We start from the raw sequence: 23,676 nt of genomic DNA on the forward strand, positions 1-23,676 counted from the left end.
ACTCCAAGCATTTTTCAACATTGGATTTGTATGGTGATATGGGAATTGAGCCACATACATCCATGTTGGATGGTGAAGAAGAAAGACAAGTGCCTTACATCTTGCAATTCGAAAGAGTAAGAAGGCAAAATGACATTCCTCATTTGAAAGCCAAGAAGTGCAGAATGAAGAAATTAACGTTTGGCTTGTTCATCTACTTACCACCCCCCACCGCTCGTGGTCACAAACTTGAGTTCAAGTTGGGTGCCCAATTCATAAGCTCCAAATGGCGAGAAAAGCGGTAAAGGTAACCGTCATGCCGCGACGTTAACTTAAGCGCTTGGTGGGAGGCAACCCATCGTTTTAAAAATTTTAAATCGTTTTTGAAATTTTATTTTTTAGAATAGTTTAGTTTATGGTTTTTGACTAATCTGCAAAGTTTCAGAATTTTTGGAGTTGTTTTGAGCAGGTCGGATTTCCGGACAGCTCCAAACCAGTAGCTGCTGAAAATTGCAGCACTGTTAACAGAACTGTTTTGCACAGTTTTTGCAAAACTGTCCAGTTTTTGCAGAACTGTCCAGTTGTAAAAACTGTCCAGTTTCTGCAGAACTGTCCAGTTTCTGCAGAACTGTCCAGTTTCTGCAAAACTGTCCAGTTTTTTTTGCAAAACTGTCCAGTTGCACAAAAAAAAATATTTTTATGTTTTGTTTTGATTATGTGCAATGAGGACACTGCAATATTTTTAGTTGGGGTGGCATGTGGTAGCACGTTATATTTTGGTTATGCTTGATTGTGTGCCCTTGTCGGGTTTATTTTGTGACTGTTGGTGTGGCTGTGGATAAACGTTACAAATGGAACTTGCTCAAATTCTTGAAAATTTCGTTCTTTTTGCATGTTGTGGATTAGTCACTTTTGTTATTTTATTTCCGTTCTAAGTTAGGTAGTTTAGGAGTAAAAACTTTTGTTATTTTATTTCCGTTCTTAGTTAGGGTAGTTTAGGAGTAAAAATGGTGTTGGGATGTGATTTTTTACTCCTTGGCTAATTTTTGGCTTGCTTGGTACCAACTTATTTAAACCTTAACATATGAACTCTTGATTTTTGAAAAAGAAAAATGATTGAAGTAAGGTTTCTTGTTGTGACTTTTAGATTTAATTTTTGGCTCTTACTTTCACTAATTAGTCTCTTTAGGCTATGAGTGACTTTTTGAGTTCATTTGTTTCAATTGGTTCTTGGATACATATTCTACTTGAGTTTTCATGTGCCATGTGTGATGAGGTTTATTTGTGAGTTCTTTTGCATTATTTGTGGTCTAGAACTTGCCCGGAATGAGTTTCAAGGCGAAATCCTAGACTGCACTTGGTTTGAAAAATGATGTTAGGCCTTCCTTGAACCGCTTTTGTGCCTTAAATATCCTACCCTTGCATATTTTCCCTAGTCAACCCCGTTTGAGCCTTTAACCTTTTCTTTGGCAACCATGTTACAAGTTTTAACCTTTTGTTCTTTATTGATCTATCTTTTGGTACCCTACCTCCTTAAGTGCGTTGAAAGTGCAAATGTAGGCTAAAAGCCTAAGTTTGAGGGTGATAGTTGGAAAAAGTTGTGATGTGGGAGTTACTTTAAGGTGAAAGAAAAAAAAATTGGAAACTTCCTTGTTATTTTGAAAAAGAAAAAAATAAAACTAAAGGAAGGAATAATAAAGAGTTGTGAATAAAGGGAAGACTAGTTGGCGAAATGAAAATGAAAAAAATGGTGGAAAAGCTTGAAAGGAAGTGTGCTTTGATTGTTGAAAATTGTAGTGCTTAGGGAGGTTTTTGAGTCACTATTTCCAAATTATGTCCCTACCTTAACTAAAAGCCTACATTACAACCCTTTAAGTCCTAATTGATTTTGAACCAAGTGTGTCTATATTAGTGGAGAAATACATGAAGGGCAAGCTTATGGTACTACTTGTGCAATTGAACATCTTTGTGAGAGAAGAGAGTTAATTCTTTCTATTTAATATCCCATTTGTGTTTTGAATTACATTTTCTAAGTGTGGAATTCTCTCTTGAGTGTGAGGGCACATGAGAATTTAAGTTGTGAAAGTGTTTCATTTTCCAATTGAGAGGAATGAACAAAAGAAAGTTGTTTTGCGATAAGGAGGCAAATTTTGAAGCTTTAGTGTCATGACTTGATTGCTACTTTGATTAATTTGGTGTTTGAGCACTTGAAAGGAAAATGAAGTTTTTAAGAAGAAGTTGGTGATTCATATGTTTTGAATTAATTGTTGGTACCAATCAAAGTCACGTTTTTGTGCTTAAAGTAGACTTTTTAACTTGGTATGATGTTGGTGCACTATTGAGTCGATTTCTTCGAAAGAGATTGTATGTTTTGAATTGCTTGAGGACAAGCAATAGTTTAAGTTTGGGGGTCTGATAAGTTGGTATTTTACCAACTTATTTCTTCTTTAATCTTATATTTTTGCTATGTTTGCTTGAGAAAATAGTGCATTTAATATCATTTACATCTATTTTATAGGTTTTATATGATTTATAAGTGATCGGAAAAAACCAAGTGAAAATAAAGTCAAAAAGAGGTCAAATTGGACAGATTTGCAAAACTGTCAAAACTGGACAGTTTTGCAAAACTGGGACAGATTCGCAAAAAACGGGCAGAACTGCAAAAACGAAAATCTGGGGCATATTTTGTCATTTTTTGGACTTGGAAAAATTGGGAAACATAAAAGGAAGACTAGGGGGCAAAAACATATCATCTTTGGCTCAACACAAGTCCTTGGAGGCTAGGGTTTCACACCAACACATTGGAGGAGAAGATTGGAAGCACTTTAATGAGATATTCTTAATCCTTTCTTCAATTTCTTGTTTGGTATTGAATATTTATGTGTGTAGTATTTCATTTCAATACTTGAACCTTGTTTATGGAAGTATATATTGTTTAAGTTTGGATTGAATCTCTTGTTTTGCTTATGTGTTGAATGATTTTATTCCTAATGAAGTGAGTTATTGTTTCTTTAATTAATCTCATTTTGAATGATTCTTAATGGAGTAGCTAACCCTAAGAATTGCCCATTTATTTCGGTTTAAACTTGGAAGAGGCAAACTCGGGATTGGGAAAGATTAATTAACAAGAATTTGGGGCGTTAACCCTCATCTAATGGAAATCGACCTAGGGATAGGCGACACCACTTGTAGCCATATTCGGGTGTTCTTAATGCTCCTAATTGCTTTAGGGATATTCAATTAGGTAGTCTAGTTAGTCTTCGGAAGAAGCTAATTTAGAGTCATTATCCGAGGCTAAGTAATATAAACTCACCATTATTTGTAAATCATGAAGTCCATTGGATCGTTACTTGAGAGTAGTTTCCCTTGTATCCATGCTTGTGGCCATTGATCATTTTACTTGCTTTCTAGGTTAGTTTACATTTTTGCATTAGTTATAATTTTCTCTCAAACAAAACCAAAATATTATCCATCGTTTGGCTTTAGCTATCATTGGTGAAAATTCCTACTTTTCCTAATCGCCTACATATTGTTCTCTGTGGGATTCGACCCCGACTCATAGTTGGGTAAAATATATTTGCATACGACCATGCCCATTCTAATTAATAGGGTGGATTTGGACGTTATCAAAAATGGCGCCGTTGCCGGGGAACAATTTGGCGTATTTGGTTTAGTTTGGGATTTAAGCTAACTTGCTTTGGTCCAAACTTTCTTTGCTTTATTTTATCTTTAAAAAATAAAAAATAAATAAAAAAAAAACTGATCAGTTTTTGCAAAACTGTAAAACTGTCCAGTTTTTATTTCTGCAAAACTGTCTAGTTTTTGCAGAACTGTCCAGTTTTTGCCTCTGCAAAACTGTCCAGTTTTTGCAGAACTGTCCAGTTTTTGCCTCTGCAAAACTGTCCAGTTTTTGCAGAACTGTCCAGTTTTTGCCTCTGCAAAACTGTCCAGTTTTTGCTTTTGCTAAAATAAATTAAAAAAAAAAAAACAATGGCATCTTGTAATGAAAATGGGTCGGATGGAAGTTGTCCATACTTTGATGACCCTTGTCCCTATTGTGGAGGACCTCACTCTTGGCAAAATTGTTTAAAGTCTCCCGGGGGAGGATTGTGCGCACAATCTTGAACCCATGAGTGGAGCATATGTGATAGATGTGGTGGTCAAAATGGCTATTGGGCTAATTGTGCTTATGTGTCCTTCCCTTCCCCGAACCCCCACTATGACGATTCTACTTTTTGTTGTGACAATGATAGGGAAATGGAAGTGGAAGAAGTTGAGAATGGACAAAATGGAGAGTTCAAGCTCATGATGGAATGCCTACTTGAAGGAGGAAATGAAAAGCAAAAAGCCTTGGAGGAGTACTTGGAAACTAGTCTCCAAAATGGCTTGATGAATGAATACAAAAATCTTCCATGGGCATTTGAACAAAATCAAGAAGAATTCTCAAATGCTCAATATGAGGAGAGAATGCCCATGTTGGAGGCCAATCATGAAAAGGAGGAATCAAGAATTGAAAATCCTCCAAACGAATCTATTTTCATTAGAGATGCCAAAGAAGAAAAGAAATTAGAGTCAACCGTTGTCTTGAGAAAAATGGTGGAAGTTGACTCTAGTTTGGGGGAAAATGAGAATGTCAAAATCCGGAAAAATTTACAAATCGGAAGGTTGAAGTCTCACTCCAAGCATTTTTCAACATTGGATTTGTATGGTGATATGGGAATTGAGCCACATACATCCATGTTGGATGGTGAAGAAGAAAGACAAGTGCCTTACATCTTGCAATTCGAAAGAGTAAGAAGGCAAAATGACATTCCTCATTTGAAAGCCAAGAAGTGCAGAATGAAGAAATTAACGTTTGGCTTGTTCATCTACTTACCACCCCCCACCGCTCGTGGTCACAAACTTGAGTTCAAGTTGGGTGCCCAATTCATAAGCTCCAAATGGCGAGAAAAGCGGTAAAGGTAACCGTCATGCCGCGACGTTAACTTAAGCGCTTGGTGGGAGGCAACCCATCGTTTTAAAAATTTTAAATCGTTTTTGAAATTTTATTTTTTAGAATAGTTTAGTTTATGGTTTTTGACTAATCTGCAAAGTTTCAGAATTTTTGGAGTTGTTTTGAGCAGGTCGGATTTCCGGACAGCTCCAAACCAGTAGCTGCTGAAAATTGCAGCACTGTTAACAGAACTGTTTTGCACAGTTTTTGCAAAACTGTCCAGTTTTTGCAGAACTGTCCAGTTGTAAAAACTGTCCAGTTTCTGCAGAACTGTCCAGTTTCTGCAGAACTGTCCAGTTTCTGCAAAACTGTCCAGTTTTTTTTGCAAAACTGTCCAGTTGCACAAAAAAAAATATTTTTATGTTTTGTTTTGATTATGTGCAATGAGGACACTGCAATATTTTTAGTTGGGGTGGCATGTGGTAGCACGTTATATTTTGGTTATGCTTGATTGTGTGCCCTTGTCGGGTTTATTTTGTGACTGTTGGTGTGGCTGTGGATAAACGTTACAAATGGAACTTGCTCAAATTCTTGAAAATTTCGTTCTTTTTGCATGTTGTGGATTAGTCACTTTTGTTATTTTATTTCCGTTCTAAGTTAGGTAGTTTAGGAGTAAAAACTTTTGTTATTTTATTTCCGTTCTTAGTTAGGGTAGTTTAGGAGTAAAAATGGTGTTGGGATGTGATTTTTTACTCCTTGGCTAATTTTTGGCTTGCTTGGTACCAACTTATTTAAACCTTAACATATGAACTCTTGATTTTTGAAAAAGAAAAATGATTGAAGTAAGGTTTCTTGTTGTGACTTTTAGATTTAATTTTTGGCTCTTACTTTCACTAATTAGTCTCTTTAGGCTATGAGTGACTTTTTGAGTTCATTTGTTTCAATTGGTTCTTGGATACATATTCTACTTGAGTTTTCATGTGCCATGTGTGATGAGGTTTATTTGTGAGTTCTTTTGCATTATTTGTGGTCTAGAACTTGCCCGGAATGAGTTTCAAGGCGAAATCCTAGACTGCACTTGGTTTGAAAAATGATGTTAGGCCTTCCTTGAACCGCTTTTGTGCCTTAAATATCCTACCCTTGCATATTTTCCCTAGTCAACCCCGTTTGAGCCTTTAACCTTTTCTTTGGCAACCATGTTACAAGTTTTAACCTTTTGTTCTTTATTGATCTATCTTTTGGTACCCTACCTCCTTAAGTGCGTTGAAAGTGCAAATGTAGGCTAAAAGCCTAAGTTTGAGGGTGATAGTTGGAAAAAGTTGTGATGTGGGAGTTACTTTAAGGTGAAAGAAAAAAAAATTGGAAACTTCCTTGTTATTTTGAAAAAGAAAAAAATAAAACTAAAGGAAGGAATAATAAAGAGTTGTGAATAAAGGGAAGACTAGTTGGCGAAATGAAAATGAAAAAAATGGTGGAAAAGCTTGAAAGGAAGTGTGCTTTGATTGTTGAAAATTGTAGTGCTTAGGGAGGTTTTTGAGTCACTATTTCCAAATTATGTCCCTACCTTAACTAAAAGCCTACATTACAACCCTTTAAGTCCTAATTGATTTTGAACCAAGTGTGTCTATATTAGTGGAGAAATACATGAAGGGCAAGCTTATGGTACTACTTGTGCAATTGAACATCTTTGTGAGAGAAGAGAGTTAATTCTTTCTATTTAATATCCCATTTGTGTTTTGAATTACATTTTCTAAGTGTGGAATTCTCTCTTGAGTGTGAGGGCACATGAGAATTTAAGTTGTGAAAGTGTTTCATTTTCCAATTGAGAGGAATGAACAAAAGAAAGTTGTTTTGCGATAAGGAGGCAAATTTTGAAGCTTTAGTGTCATGACTTGATTGCTACTTTGATTAATTTGGTGTTTGAGCACTTGAAAGGAAAATGAAGTTTTTAAGAAGAAGTTGGTGATTCATATGTTTTGAATTAATTGTTGGTACCAATCAAAGTCACGTTTTTGTGCTTAAAGTAGACTTTTTAACTTGGTATGATGTTGGTGCACTATTGAGTCGATTTCTTCGAAAGAGATTGTATGTTTTGAATTGCTTGAGGACAAGCAATAGTTTAAGTTTGGGGGTCTGATAAGTTGGTATTTTACCAACTTATTTCTTCTTTAATCTTATATTTTTGCTATGTTTGCTTGAGAAAATAGTGCATTTAATATCATTTACATCTATTTTATAGGTTTTATATGATTTATAAGTGATCGGAAAAAACCAAGTGAAAATAAAGTCAAAAAGAGGTCAAATTGGACAGATTTGCAAAACTGTCAAAACTGGACAGTTTTGCAAAACTGGGACAGATTCGCAAAAAACGGGCAGAACTGCAAAAACGAAAATCTGGGGCATATTTTGTCATTTTTTGGACTTGGAAAAATTGGGAAACATAAAAGGAAGACTAGGGGGCAAAAACATATCATCTTTGGCTCAACACAAGTCCTTGGAGGCTAGGGTTTCACACCAACACATTGGAGGAGAAGATTGGAAGCACTTTAATGAGATATTCTTAATCCTTTCTTCAATTTCTTGTTTGGTATTGAATATTTATGTGTGTAGTATTTCATTTCAATACTTGAACCTTGTTTATGGAAGTATATATTGTTTAAGTTTGGATTGAATCTCTTGTTTTGCTTATGTGTTGAATGATTTTATTCCTAATGAAGTGAGTTATTGTTTCTTTAATTAATCTCATTTTGAATGATTCTTAATGGAGTAGCTAACCCTAAGAATTGCCCATTTATTTCGGTTTAAACTTGGAAGAGGCAAACTCGGGATTGGGAAAGATTAATTAACAAGAATTTGGGGCGTTAACCCTCATCTAATGGAAATCGACCTAGGGATAGGCGACACCACTTGTAGCCATATTCGGGTGTTCTTAATGCTCCTAATTGCTTTAGGGATATTCAATTAGGTAGTCTAGTTAGTCTTCGGAAGAAGCTAATTTAGAGTCATTATCCGAGGCTAAGTAATATAAACTCACCATTATTTGTAAATCATGAAGTCCATTGGATCGTTACTTGAGAGTAGTTTCCCTTGTATCCATGCTTGTGGCCATTGATCATTTTACTTGCTTTCTAGGTTAGTTTACATTTTTGCATTAGTTATAATTTTCTCTCAAACAAAACCAAAATATTATCCATCGTTTGGCTTTAGCTATCATTGGTGAAAATTCCTACTTTTCCTAATCGCCTACATATTGTTCTCTGTGGGATTCGACCCCGACTCATAGTTGGGTAAAATATATTTGCATACGACCATGCCCATTCTAATTAATAGGGTGGATTTGGACGTTATCAAAAATGGCGCCGTTGCCGGGGAACAATTTGGCGTATTTGGTTTAGTTTGGGATTTAAGCTAACTTGCTTTGGTCCAAACTTTCTTTGCTTTATTTTATCTTTAAAAAATAAAAAATAAATAAAAAAAAAACTGATCAGTTTTTGCAAAACTGTAAAACTGTCCAGTTTTTATTTCTGCAAAACTGTCTAGTTTTTGCAGAACTGTCCAGTTTTTGCCTCTGCAAAACTGTCCAGTTTTTGCAGAACTGTCCAGTTTTTGCCTCTGCAAAACTGTCCAGTTTTTGCAGAACTGTCCAGTTTTTGCCTCTGCAAAACTGTCCAGTTTTTGCTTTTGCTAAAATAAATTAAAAAAAAAAAACAATGGCATCTTGTAATGAAAATGGGTCGGATGGAAGTTGTCCATACTTTGATGACCCTTGTCCCTATTGTGGAGGACCTCACTCTTGGCAAAATTGTTTAAAGTCTCCCGGGGGAGGATTGTGCGCACAATCTTGAACCCATGAGTGGAGCATATGTGATAGATGTGGTGGTCAAAATGGCTATTGGGCTAATTGTGCTTATGTGTCCTTCCCTTCCCCGAACCCCCACTATGACGATTCTACTTTTTGTTGTGACAATGATAGGGAAATGGAAGTGGAAGAAGTTGAGAATGGACAAAATGGAGAGTTCAAGCTCATGATGGAATGCCTACTTGAAGGAGGAAATGAAAAGCAAAAAGCCTTGGAGGAGTACTTGGAAACTAGTCTCCAAAATGGCTTGATGAATGAATACAAAAATCTTCCATGGGCATTTGAACAAAATCAAGAAGAATTCTCAAATGCTCAATATGAGGAGAGAATGCCCATGTTGGAGGCCAATCATGAAAAGGAGGAATCAAGAATTGAAAATCCTCCAAACGAATCTATTTTCATTAGAGATGCCAAAGAAGAAAAGAAATTAGAGTCAACCGTTGTCTTGAGAAAAATGGTGGAAGTTGACTCTAGTTTGGGGGAAAATGAGAATGTCAAAATCCGGAAAAATTTACAAATCGGAAGGTTGAAGTCTCACTCCAAGCATTTTTCAACATTGGATTTGTATGGTGATATGGGAATTGAGCCACATACATCCATGTTGGATGGTGAAGAAGAAAGACAAGTGCCTTACATCTTGCAATTCGAAAGAGTAAGAAGGCAAAATGACATTCCTCATTTGAAAGCCAAGAAGTGCAGAATGAAGAAATTAACGTTTGGCTTGTTCATCTACTTACCACCCCCCACCGCTCGTGGTCACAAACTTGAGTTCAAGTTGGGTGCCCAATTCATAAGCTCCAAATGGCGAGAAAAGCGGTAAAGGTAACCGTCATGCCGCGACGTTAACTTAAGCGCTTGGTGGGAGGCAACCCATCGTTTTAAAAATTTTAAATCGTTTTTGAAATTTTATTTTTTAGAATAGTTTAGTTTATGGTTTTTGACTAATCTGCAAAGTTTCAGAATTTTTGGAGTTGTTTTGAGCAGGTCGGATTTCCGGACAGCTCCAAACCAGTAGCTGCTGAAAATTGCAGCACTGTTAACAGAACTGTTTTGCACAGTTTTTGCAAAACTGTCCAGTTTTTGCAGAACTGTCCAGTTGTAAAAACTGTCCAGTTTCTGCAGAACTGTCCAGTTTCTGCAGAACTGTCCAGTTTCTGCAAAACTGTCCAGTTTTTTTTGCAAAACTGTCCAGTTGCACAAAAAAAAATATTTTTATGTTTTGTTTTGATTATGTGCAATGAGGACACTGCAATATTTTTAGTTGGGGTGGCATGTGGTAGCACGTTATATTTTGGTTATGCTTGATTGTGTGCCCTTGTCGGGTTTATTTTGTGACTGTTGGTGTGGCTGTGGATAAACGTTACAAATGGAACTTGCTCAAATTCTTGAAAATTTCGTTCTTTTTGCATGTTGTGGATTAGTCACTTTTGTTATTTTATTTCCGTTCTAAGTTAGGTAGTTTAGGAGTAAAAACTTTTGTTATTTTATTTCCGTTCTTAGTTAGGGTAGTTTAGGAGTAAAAATGGTGTTGGGATGTGATTTTTTACTCCTTGGCTAATTTTTGGCTTGCTTGGTACCAACTTATTTAAACCTTAACATATGAACTCTTGATTTTTGAAAAAGAAAAATGATTGAAGTAAGGTTTCTTGTTGTGACTTTTAGATTTAATTTTTGGCTCTTACTTTCACTAATTAGTCTCTTTAGGCTATGAGTGACTTTTTGAGTTCATTTGTTTCAATTGGTTCTTGGATACATATTCTACTTGAGTTTTCATGTGCCATGTGTGATGAGGTTTATTTGTGAGTTCTTTTGCATTATTTGTGGTCTAGAACTTGCCCGGAATGAGTTTCAAGGCGAAATCCTAGACTGCACTTGGTTTGAAAAATGATGTTAGGCCTTCCTTGAACCGCTTTTGTGCCTTAAATATCCTACCCTTGCATATTTTCCCTAGTCAACCCCGTTTGAGCCTTTAACCTTTTCTTTGGCAACCATGTTACAAGTTTTAACCTTTTGTTCTTTATTGATCTATCTTTTGGTACCCTACCTCCTTAAGTGCGTTGAAAGTGCAAATGTAGGCTAAAAGCCTAAGTTTGAGGGTGATAGTTGGAAAAAGTTGTGATGTGGGAGTTACTTTAAGGTGAAAGAAAAAAAAATTGGAAACTTCCTTGTTATTTTGAAAAAGAAAAAAATAAAACTAAAGGAAGGAATAATAAAGAGTTGTGAATAAAGGGAAGACTAGTTGGCGAAATGAAAATGAAAAAAATGGTGGAAAAGCTTGAAAGGAAGTGTGCTTTGATTGTTGAAAATTGTAGTGCTTAGGGAGGTTTTTGAGTCACTATTTCCAAATTATGTCCCTACCTTAACTAAAAGCCTACATTACAACCCTTTAAGTCCTAATTGATTTTGAACCAAGTGTGTCTATATTAGTGGAGAAATACATGAAGGGCAAGCTTATGGTACTACTTGTGCAATTGAACATCTTTGTGAGAGAAGAGAGTTAATTCTTTCTATTTAATATCCCATTTGTGTTTTGAATTACATTTTCTAAGTGTGGAATTCTCTCTTGAGTGTGAGGGCACATGAGAATTTAAGTTGTGAAAGTGTTTCATTTTCCAATTGAGAGGAATGAACAAAAGAAAGTTGTTTTGCGATAAGGAGGCAAATTTTGAAGCTTTAGTGTCATGACTTGATTGCTACTTTGATTAATTTGGTGTTTGAGCACTTGAAAGGAAAATGAAGTTTTTAAGAAGAAGTTGGTGATTCATATGTTTTGAATTAATTGTTGGTACCAATCAAAGTCACGTTTTTGTGCTTAAAGTAGACTTTTTAACTTGGTATGATGTTGGTGCACTATTGAGTCGATTTCTTCGAAAGAGATTGTATGTTTTGAATTGCTTGAGGACAAGCAATAGTTTAAGTTTGGGGGTCTGATAAGTTGGTATTTTACCAACTTATTTCTTCTTTAATCTTATATTTTTGCTATGTTTGCTTGAGAAAATAGTGCATTTAATATCATTTACATCTATTTTATAGGTTTTATATGATTTATAAGTGATCGGAAAAAACCAAGTGAAAATAAAGTCAAAAAGAGGTCAAATTGGACAGATTTGCAAAACTGTCAAAACTGGACAGTTTTGCAAAACTGGGACAGATTCGCAAAAAACGGGCAGAACTGCAAAAACGAAAATCTGGGGCATATTTTGTCATTTTTTGGACTTGGAAAAATTGGGAAACATAAAAGGAAGACTAGGGGGCAAAAACATATCATCTTTGGCTCAACACAAGTCCTTGGAGGCTAGGGTTTCACACCAACACATTGGAGGAGAAGATTGGAAGCACTTTAATGAGATATTCTTAATCCTTTCTTCAATTTCTTGTTTGGTATTGAATATTTATGTGTGTAGTATTTCATTTCAATACTTGAACCTTGTTTATGGAAGTATATATTGTTTAAGTTTGGATTGAATCTCTTGTTTTGCTTATGTGTTGAATGATTTTATTCCTAATGAAGTGAGTTATTGTTTCTTTAATTAATCTCATTTTGAATGATTCTTAATGGAGTAGCTAACCCTAAGAATTGCCCATTTATTTCGGTTTAAACTTGGAAGAGGCAAACTCGGGATTGGGAAAGATTAATTAACAAGAATTTGGGGCGTTAACCCTCATCTAATGGAAATCGACCTAGGGATAGGCGACACCACTTGTAGCCATATTCGGGTGTTCTTAATGCTCCTAATTGCTTTAGGGATATTCAATTAGGTAGTCTAGTTAGTCTTCGGAAGAAGCTAATTTAGAGTCATTATCCGAGGCTAAGTAATATAAACTCACCATTATTTGTAAATCATGAAGTCCATTGGATCGTTACTTGAGAGTAGTTTCCCTTGTATCCATGCTTGTGGCCATTGATCATTTTACTTGCTTTCTAGGTTAGTTTACATTTTTGCATTAGTTATAATTTTCTCTCAAACAAAACCAAAATATTATCCATCGTTTGGCTTTAGCTATCATTGGTGAAAATTCCTACTTTTCCTAATCGCCTACATATTGTTCTCTGTGGGATTCGACCCCGACTCATAGTTGGGTAAAATATATTTGCATACGACCATGCCCATTCTAATTAATAGGGTGGATTTGGACGTTATCAAAAATGGCGCCGTTGCCGGGGAACAATTTGGCGTATTTGGTTTAGTTTGGGATTTAAGCTAACTTGCTTTGGTCCAAACTTTCTTTGCTTTATTTTATCTTTAAAAAATAAAAAAAAAAAAAAAAAAAACTGATCAGTTTTTGCAAAACTGTAAAACTGTCCAGTTTTTATTTCTGCAAAACTGTCTAGTTTTTGCAGAACTGTCCAGTTTTTGCCTCTGCAAAACTGTCCAGTTTTTGCAGAACTGTCCAGTTTTTGCCTCTGCAAAACTGTCCAGTTTTTGCAGAACTGTCCAGTTTTTGCCTCTGCAAAACTGTCCAGTTTTTGCTTTTGCTAAAATAAATTAAAAAAAAAAAAAACAATGGCATCTTGTAATGAAAATGGGTCGGATGGAAGTTGTCCATACTTTGATGACCCTTGTCCCTATTGTGGAGGACCTCACTCTTGGCAAAATTGTTTAAAGTCTCCCGGGGGAGGATTGTGCGCACAATCTTGAACCCATGAGTGGAGCATATGTGATAGATGTGGTGGTCAAAATGGCTATTGGGCTAATTGTGCTTATGTGTCCTTCCCTTCCCCGAACCCCCACTATGACGATTCTACTTTTTGTTGTGACAATGATAGGGAAATGGAAGTGGAAGAAGTTGAGAATGGACAAAATGGAGAGTTCAAGCTCATGATGGAATGCCTACTTGAAGGAGGAAATGAAAAGCAAAAAGCCTTGGAGGAGTACTTGGAAACTAGTCTCCAAAATGGCTTGATGAATGAATACAAAAATCTTCCATGGGCATTTGAACAAAATCAAGAAGAATTCTCAAATGCTCAATATGAGGAGAGAATGCCCATGTTGGAGGCCAATCATGAAAAGGAGGAATCAAGAATTGAAAATCCTCCAAACGAATCTATTTTCATTAGAGATGCCAAAGAAGAAAAGAAATTAGAGTCAACCGTTGTCTTGAGAAAAATGGTGGAAGTTGACTCTAGTTTGGGGGAAAATGAGAATGTCAAAATCCGGAAAAATTTACAAATCGGAAGGTTGAAGTCTCACTCCAAGCATTTTTCAACATTGGATTTGTATGGTGATATGGGAATTGAGCCACATACATCCATGTTGGATGGTGAAGAAGAAAGACAAGTGCCTTACATCTTGCAATTCGAAAGAGTAAGAAGGCAAAATGACATTCCTCATTTGAAAGCCAAGAAGTGCAGAATGAAGAAATTAACGTTTGGCTTGTTCATCTACTTACCACCCCCCACCGCTCGTGGTCACAAACTTGAGTTCAAGTTGGGTGCCCAATTCATAAGCTCCAAATGGCGAGAAAAGCGGTAAAGGTAACCGTCATGCCGCGACGTTAACTTAAGCGCTTGGTGGGAGGCAACCCATCGTTTTAAAAATTTTAAATCGTTTTTGAAATTTTATTTTTTAGAATAGTTTAGTTTATGGTTTTTGACTAATCTGCAAAGTTTCAGAATTTTTGGAGTTGTTTTGAGCAGGTCGGATTTCCGGACAGCTCCAAACCAGTAGCTGCTGAAAATTGCAGCACTGTTAACAGAACTGTTTTGCACAGTTTTTGCAAAACTGTCCAGTTTTTGCAGAACTGTCCAGTTGTAAAAACTGTCCAGTTTCTGCAGAACTGTCCAGTTTCTGCAGAACTGTCCAGTTTCTGCAAAACTGTCCAGTTTTTTTTGCAAAACTGTCCAGTTGCACAAAAAAAAATATTTTTATGTTTTGTTTTGATTATGTGCAATGAGGACACTGCAATATTTTTAGTTGGGGTGGCATGTGGTAGCACGTTATATTTTGGTTATGCTTGATTGTGTGCCCTTGTCGGGTTTATTTTGTGACTGTTGGTGTGGCTGTGGATAAACGTTACAAATGGAACTTGCTCAAATTCTTGAAAATTTCGTTCTTTTTGCATGTTGTGGATTAGTCACTTTTGTTATTTTATTTCCGTTCTAAGTTAGGTAGTTTAGGAGTAAAAACTTTTGTTATTTTATTTCCGTTCTTAGTTAGGGTAGTTTAGGAGTAAAAATGGTGTTGGGATGTGATTTTTTACTCCTTGGCTAATTTTTGGCTTGCTTGGTACCAACTTATTTAAACCTTAACATATGAACTCTTGATTTTTGAAAAAGAAAAATGATTGAAGTAAGGTTTCTTGTTGTGACTTTTAGATTTAATTTTTGGCTCTTACTTTCACTAATTAGTCTCTTTAGGCTATGAGTGACTTTTTGAGTTCATTTGTTTCAATTGGTTCTTGGATACATATTCTACTTGAGTTTTCATGTGCCATGTGTGATGAGGTTTATTTGTGAGTTCTTTTGCATTATTTGTGGTCTAGAACTTGCCCGGAATGAGTTTCAAGGCGAAATCCTAGACTGCACTTGGTTTGAAAAATGATGTTAGGCCTTCCTTGAACCGCTTTTGTGCCTTAAATATCCTACCCTTGCATATTTTCCCTAGTCAACCCCGTTTGAGCCTTTAACCTTTTCTTTGGCAACCATGTTACAAGTTTTAACCTTTTGTTCTTTATTGATCTATCTTTTGGTACCCTACCTCCTTAAGTGCGTTGAAAGTGCAAATGTAGGCTAAAAGCCTAAGTTTGAGGGTGATAGTTGGAAAAAGTTGTGATGTGGGAGTTACTTTAAGGTGAAAGAAAAAAAAATTGGAAACTTCCTTGTTATTTTGAAAAAGAAAAAAATAAAACTAAAGGAAGGAATAATAAAGAGTTGTGAATAAAGGGAAGACTAGTTGGCGAAATGAAAATGAAAAAAATGGTGGAAAAGCTTGAAAGGAAGTGTGCTTTGATTGTTGAAAATTGTAGTGCTTAGGGAGGTTTTTGAGTCACTATTTCCAAATTATGTCCCTACCTTAACTAAAAGCCTACATTACAACCCTTTAAGTCCTAATTGATTTTGAACCAAGTGTGTCTATATTAGTGGAGAAATACATGAAGGGCAAGCTTATGGTACTACTTGTGCAATTGAACATCTTTGTGAGAGAAGAGAGTTAATTCTTTCTATTTAATATCCCATTTGTGTTTTGAATTACATTTTCTAAGTGTGGAATTCTCTCTTGAGTGTGAGGGCACATGAGAATTTAAGTTGTGAAAGTGTTTCATTTTCCAATTGAGAGGAATGAACAAAAGAAAGTTGTTTTGCGATAAGGAGGCAAATTTTGAAGCTTTAGTGTCATGACTTGATTGCTACTTTGATTAATTTGGTGTTTGAGCACTTGAAAGGAAAATGAAGTTTTTAAGAAGAAGTTGGTGATTCATATGTTTTGAATTAATTGTTGGTACCAATCAAAGTCACGTTTTTGTGCTTAAAGTAGACTTTTTAACTTGGTATGATGTTGGTGCACTATTGAGTCGATTTCTTCGAAAGAGATTGTATGTTTTGAATTGCTTGAGGACAAGCAATAGTTTAAGTTTGGGGGTCTGATAAGTTGGTATTTTACCAACTTATTTCTTCTTTAATCTTATATTTTTGCTATGTTTGCTTGAGAAAATAGTGCATTTAATATCATTTACATCTATTTTATAGGTTTTATATGATTTATAAGTGATCGGAAAAAACCAAGTGAAAATAAAGTCAAAAAGAGGTCAAATTGGACAGATTTGCAAAACTGTCAAAACTGGACAGTTTTGCAAAACTGGGACAGATTCGCAAAAAACGGGCAGAACTGCAAAAACGAAAATCTGGGGCATATTTTGTCATTTTTTGGACTTGGAAAAATTGGGAAACATAAAAGGAAGACTAGGGGGCAAAAACATATCATCTTTGGCTCAACACAAGTCCTTGGAGGCTAGGGTTTCACACCAACACATTGGAGGAGAAGATTGGAAGCACTTTAATGAGATATTCTTAATCCTTTCTTCAATTTCTTGTTTGGTATTGAATATTTATGTGTGTAGTATTTCATTTCAATACTTGAACCTTGTTTATGGAAGTATATATTGTTTAAGTTTGGATTGAATCTCTTGTTTTGCTTATGTGTTGAATGATTTTATTCCTAATGAAGTGAGTTATTGTTTCTTTAATTAATCTCATTTTGAATGATTCTTAATGGAGTAGCTAACCCTAAGAATTGCCCATTTATTTCGGTTTAAACTTGGAAGAGGCAAACTCGGGATTGGGAAAGATTAATTAACAAGAATTTGGGGCGTTAACCCTCATCTAATGGAAATCGACCTAGGGATAGGCGACACCACTTGTAGCCATATTCGGGTGTTCTTAATGCTCCTAATTGCTTTAGGGATATTCAATTAGGTAGTCTAGTTAGTCTTCGGAAGAAGCTAATTTAGAGTCATTATCCGAGGCTAAGTAATATAAACTCACCATTATTTGTAAATCATGAAGTCCATTGGATCGTTACTTGAGAGTAGTTTCCCTTGTATCCATGCTTGTGGCCATTGATCATTTTACTTGCTTTCTAGGTTAGTTTACATTTTTGCATTAGTTATAATTTTCTCTCAAACAAAACCAAAATATTATCCATCGTTTGGCTTTAGCTATCATTGGTGAAAATTCCTACTTTTCCTAATCGCCTACATATTGTTCTCTGTGGGATTCGACCCCGACTCATAGTTGGGTAAAATATATTTGCATACGACCGTGCCCATTCTAATTAATAGGGTGGATTTGGACGTTATCATGGAGCGTCTCGTTTGGAAAAACTCAGCAGGTGATTTGCCTCTTCAGTGCTCCAAATCCTACCACATTAGCACCTCAAAAACACACAAGAACAAAAAGAAAATACAAACTTTAAACTACTTACAAAGCAGTAAATGTGGGTTGCCTCCCACACAGCGCTTGGTTTAACGTCACAGCTCGACGTGGTACCTCATTTTCGAGTTCAGGAGCCATATTTCAAACGATACCTATCCACGACCTTACCATCATCAATACACCAATGGTAATGCTTCACTCTTTGTGCATTCACCTTAAAAGTCCGAGTGCCATCCTCAGATTTCACCTCAATGACGCTTCCATTTGGGGATACACTTACAATTTCAAAAGGGCCAGACCACCGAGACTTTAACTTGCCCGGAAAGAACTTTAGGCGCGAATTGTACAACAAGACCAAATCCTTTGGCTGAAAATCCCTTTTTAGGATCTTTGAGTCATGATAGTATTTCATCTTTTCCTTGTACAGTGTTGCACTTTCGTACGCATTGTACCTAAATTCATCCATCTCGTTGATTTGAAACAACCGCAGCTTGGTTGCTTCATGCCAATCCATATTCAGCTTTTTCAATGCCCATAGGGCTTTATGCTCAAGCTCAATAGGCAAATGACATGCCTTCTCAAATACCAACTTATACGGTGAAGTCCCTATAGGCGTTTTGAATGCCGTGCGATATGCCCATAAAGCATCATCCAACTTTTTAGACCAGTCAGTGCGATTCACATTGACCGTCTTTGCCAAGATGCTTTTTATTTCTCTGTTTGAGACCTCAACCTGACCACTCGTCTGAGGATGATATGGAGTGGCAACCCTGTGATGCACGCCATATTTTTCAAGAAGATCAGCAAATGGTTTATTGCAGAAATGAGAGCCACCATCACTAATAATAGCTCTAGGAGTGCCAAATCTGGTAAAGATGTTCTTTTTTAGGAACGCATTTACTCTCCTACCATCATTGTTAGGCAAGGCCACCGCCTCCACCCATTTGGAGACATAATCCACCGCGACAAGAATGTATTTCAGGCCATAGGAGCTTACGAAGGGCCCCATAAAATCAATTCCCCATACATCAAATAGTTCCACCTCAAGCACAAAATTCATCGGAGTTTCATGCCTCCGACCTATTGTGCCCTGGCGTTGGCATTTATCACAAGAACGTGTCAACATATTTGCATCACGATATATGGCTGGCCAGTAGTAGCCACACTCTAGCACCTTGGCTGCGGTTCGATTTCCACTGTGATGTCCACCAACCGGAGAATCATGGCAAGCCTTCAAAATATCCATCACCTCAGATTCCGCCACACATCTCCGGATCATGTTGTCAGCACACGTTCTGAACAAGTAAGGCTCATCCCAACAATACTGTCGACAGTCTCTCAAGAACTTCTTCTTCTGATATGTCTTCAACTCTTTAGGAATGATGCCAGTTACCAAATAATTGGCAATATCGGCATACCATGGTGCTACATCATTGGAGATTACCAAGACTCTTTCATCTGGAAAAGTGTCATCAATATCCAGCACATCACTCGGTTTCCCTGGTGCTTCAAGTCTGGAAAGATGGTCTTTGACTTCAAAGTCAAATTCCTGTAGCAACAACACCCATCTTATCAACCGAGGTTTAGCATCCTTCTTCGCCATCAAAGAGCGCAATGCAGCATGGTCAGTGTGAACCACTACCTTGGCACCCAACAAATAAGCCCGGAACTTTTCAAAAGCATAAACAATAGCAAGTAATTCTTGCTCCGTTACTGTATAGTTCAGCTGAGCTCCATTCAATGTTTTGCTGGCATAATAAATTGGGTGCAGTATTTTGTTTAGCCGCTGACCAAGCACAGCGCCAATTGCAAGACCACTGGCATCACACATTAATTCAAAAGGAAGTGACCAATCTGGGGACACAACAATAGGTGCAGAGGTTAATTTCAGCTTCAACTCGTCAAACGCCTTGATGCACTTCTCATCAAAATTAAATTTGGAATCTTTTTCCAAGAGTTTGCACATTGGATTTGCAATTTTGGAGAAATCTTTGATAAACCTTCTATAAAATCCAGCGTGTCCCAAGAAACTCCGAACTCCTTTTACTGAAACGGGCGGAGGGAGTTGTGAAATCACATCGATTTTAGCTTGATCAACCTCAATCCCTCTTTCTGAGATCTTATGGCCAAGGACAATGCCCTCCTTGACCATAAAATGACACTTCTCCCAGTTGAGCACAAGGTTGGTCTCCTCACACCGTTGTAGCACCCGATCAAGATGAACCAGACATTCATCGAATGAATCTCCCACCACAGAGAAATCATCCATGAAGACTTCAAGAAAGTTTTCAACCATATCAGAGAATATGGACATCATGCATCGTTGGAAGGTAGCTGGGGCATTGCAAAGACCAAATGGCATCCGGCTGAAAGCGAATGTCCCATAGGGACAAGTGAAAGTAGTCTTTTCTTGGTCTTCCAATGCGATATTGATTTGGTTGTACCCTGAGTACCCGTCCAAGAAACTGTAATAAGATCTTCCAGCTAGCCGATCAAGCATTTGATCAATAAAAGGCATAGGGAAGTGATCCTTGCAGGATGCGGTATTCAACTTCCGGTAGTCCATACACACTCTCCACCCGGTGACAGTCCTTGTTGGAATCAACTCATTTCTAGAGTTAGGGACAACAGTGATACCCCCTTTCTTTGGCACACACTGGACTGGGCTTACCCATTGACTGTTGGCAATGGGGTAAACCACCCCAGCATCTAGCCACTTAATAATATCCTTCTTCACCACCTCTTGCATCAGTGGGTTTAATCTTCGCTGATGCTCAACACTTGGCGAACTTTCCTCCTCCAACTGTATTCGGTGCTCACAAATTCCGGAGGGAATCCCCCTGATGTCTGCAATAGTCCATCCCAAAGCTCTTAAATGCTTCCTTAATACTGCGATGAGTCTTTGGATTTGGCCCTCATTCAGAAGTGATGACACAATGACTGGAAGAGTGGCATTCGCTCCAAGAAACACATATTTAAGATGGGATGGAAGTTGCTTGAGGTCCAACTTCGGTGGCTCAATAATTGATGGTTTTGCTGGAGGAGTTGTTCTTTTCTCTAAATCAAGAGACAGTTTCTTGGGCTCATAAGAGTAAGACCCCAGACCAATGAGTGCATTCACTGTCTCAGTATATCCCTCCATTTGTTCAGCATCAAAATTCACCAAGATGGTCGATAGTGCGTCACTCAAGCATTCTTCTTCCATTTTGAATTCCACAGCTTCATCCACCTCATCAACAGAACTGATGACGGAAATACTTTGATAAGGACTAGGTAATTTCATACCTTTGCTTGCGTGAAAAGTCACCTCCTCATCGTTCACCCGGAACTTTATTTCGTGTTTCTCGGAATCCATAAGAGCCCTCCCTGTGGCAAGGAAAGGTCTTCCCAGAATAATAGGAATTTCTTGATCAATAGCACAATCAAAATCACGAAATCTGCCGGCAGTAGAAATTCCCCTATTTGAACCAGCACATCATCAACTACCCCCACTGGCCTTTTTATAGATCTGTCAGCCATCTGCAACCTCATGGTAGTTGGCCTTGGCATCGCTAGCCCCGATCTCTTAAAAATTTCCAGGGGCATAAGATTTATGCTGGCCCCGTTATCACACAAAGCCCTGGCAAAATTTTGCTGCCCTATGGTGCATGGAATTGTGAATGCTCCAGGATCTTCCCTCTTTTGCACTGTGGTCTTGGAAAGAATGGCACTAACGCGGTGAGTGATACCCACAGTATCGTGTTTCAATGGCTTTTTCTTCTTTGTTAACAGATCCTTCAAATATTTAGCAAAGCCAGGCATTTCTTGGACAGCGTCCATGAAAGGAATATTCATCGTCAACTGCTTGAGTTGATCATAAAACCGCAAGCACTTCTCATCTTCTGTTTTTCTCACCAGCCTTTGAGGAAAAGGCGGTGAAGATTTGAACAATTGGCTCAAGGGGCGAAGAGCACCAGAAAGTTTTGCCTTCCCTTTTTCCTGGTTTTCCACCGGTGCATTGGGGTTATTAATATTCTGCTCTTCTTGGGCCACAATAGGGACTTCCTCCACAATATCATCCAATACATCAAGCTGCGCTTCTTTTTCAACAATTGGTTCCTGATCAATCACCTTTTTATTAGCATCATGAAGTATTTTTCCACTTCTTGTGCTAATAGCAAGTACATTCTCCACAGAGTTCACTCCACTACCTTTTGGATTAGGAACTGTATCACTCGGTAGTTGTCCCCGTTGAGGAGTATGCACTTCTCGGGAAAGGTCTCTAAATTGCGCTTCAAGCTTCTGAATGGAAGCTAAATGCGATAGTTGGACCTGAGACATTCCCTTGATTGTGCTCTCTGTTCTGTCTTGATTCATCAGCATTTTCTGCATCATACTCTTCAGTTCAGCAGAATCATTAGACGTGTTGCCAGCAGAGTTATTAGTTGAATTATCTCTCCATGGTTGGGAATTAGATGCTTGACTCCTAGGTGGAATGTAGGGGTTGGAGCTCTTGTTGCCATAAGTATAGTTGTTGTAATTCCCTTGATTGGAACTGCCCTGATCATTTTTTCCATAATTATTCCCTTGGAATTGTTGTTGAGGCCTTTGCCATGAGTGATTACCGGGACCTTGATAGTTTTGTCGTTGATAACCCCCTTGCGAGTTATTGACATAATTCGCATCCTCATATTGAGGCTGCCCCTCTAGATAAGTTTCGTCAGAAACTTGGTACATTCCGGGAGCATGAGGTGGCATCTCGTCGATAACATTCACACCTTTGTCTTCTTTCTCCATAAGCCTTTTCGATAATAAATCCACGGTGGTTTGCAATTGAGCGAATGCATGATCTCGCTCATGATTTTCTTTGGCCACCGCGGCCACAGAGGGACTACCATATGATAGGACTTCGCTATCACTCGAATGCCAGGCTTGATTGTGGGTAGTAAGCTTGTCGAGCAACCTGGTGATGTTGACAAAGGATTTGTCCATGAAGCATCCCCCAGCTGCAGTGTTGACAGCAATTTGATTCATGGTATCAAGCCCCTTGTAGAACTTCTCTGTGAGGATTGCATCTGGAAATCCATGAGTCGGAGATTGAGCTAGATAATATTTGAAACGCTCCCATGCTGCATATAGTTGTTCCCCCGGAAGTTGTTTGAACCCAAAAATCTTGTCCCGAAGTTCAGCCTTTTTGCTTGGTGGGAACCATTTTTTCAGAAATATATTGGCCAACTCGTTCCAGGTGTGAATAGTATTACTGGGGAGCTTTTCATACCATTCCCTCGCTTGGCCAGCCAAGGAATATTTGAAAACCCTTAATCGCAGTGCATCAGCAGGGACAACACCTTGAGATTGTTGAGAGCATACATGCAGGAAATTCCTCAGGTGTCGGAGTGGACAATCCTCCGAAGAATTTCGGAAATAGCCTTCAAGTTTCAATAACCGATAGATAGAACTATCAATTTTGAAATTCGCATTTCCCGTTCTAGGTGGCACTACAGCTGAAGCATAATCAGCTTCGTCGATGAATTCCGCAAATACATTCTCATCCTCCTCTTCTTCTGGTGCAGGATGGTTCACTTGGATTCCCCCTTGATTTCCTTGATTGCGATGGGGTCTTCCTGCCATGTTCACCTGGTTCACTAAAACAGCAAACGAGGTGTGATGGAATAGAAAAAGTTTTAAAGAATAGTACACAACAATTAGTAATTTCTAAACCGTATTCCCCGGCAACGGCGCCAAAATTTGATACGCTCAAATTACACCTATTAATGGCGTAAAGCGGACGTTGTCAAATATAGTAACCCAACAAAGGTTGGGGTCGAATCCCACAGGGAATATGGAGAGAAAAGAGTACTAATCGTATGCGATACCGATCTTTAAATGCTTTAATCCTATTCCGGATAGTTTGAATTGATTGTTGAATAATGTAATTGAATACTTTGACTTAAAATGTAATTAATGTGAGAGAGAGAGACTAAGGTTGTGTTCCCCAATTTGATTAGATATTATGCTTCAGGTTTCAAGGTGATATACTTCTAATGGTTGTTC

At 37.6% G+C, this 23,676-nt stretch overlaps 1 non-coding gene across 1 annotated transcript; it reads left to right on the forward strand.

Moving 5' to 3' along the window:
• Window positions 1-22,702: 22,702 nt before the first annotated feature.
• LOC132620575 (small nucleolar RNA R71) lies at window positions 22,703-22,809 on the forward strand. The gene has a single exon (XR_009575018.1). It is a non-coding gene; the product is annotated as a small nucleolar RNA R71 (small nucleolar RNA).
• Window positions 22,810-23,676: the final 867 nt, after the last annotated feature.

The sequence above is a fragment of the Lycium barbarum genome, chromosome 11 (assembly GCF_019175385.1).
Source record: "Lycium barbarum isolate Lr01 chromosome 11, ASM1917538v2, whole genome shotgun sequence".
Classification (NCBI taxonomy): domain Eukaryota; kingdom Viridiplantae; phylum Streptophyta; class Magnoliopsida; order Solanales; family Solanaceae; genus Lycium; species Lycium barbarum.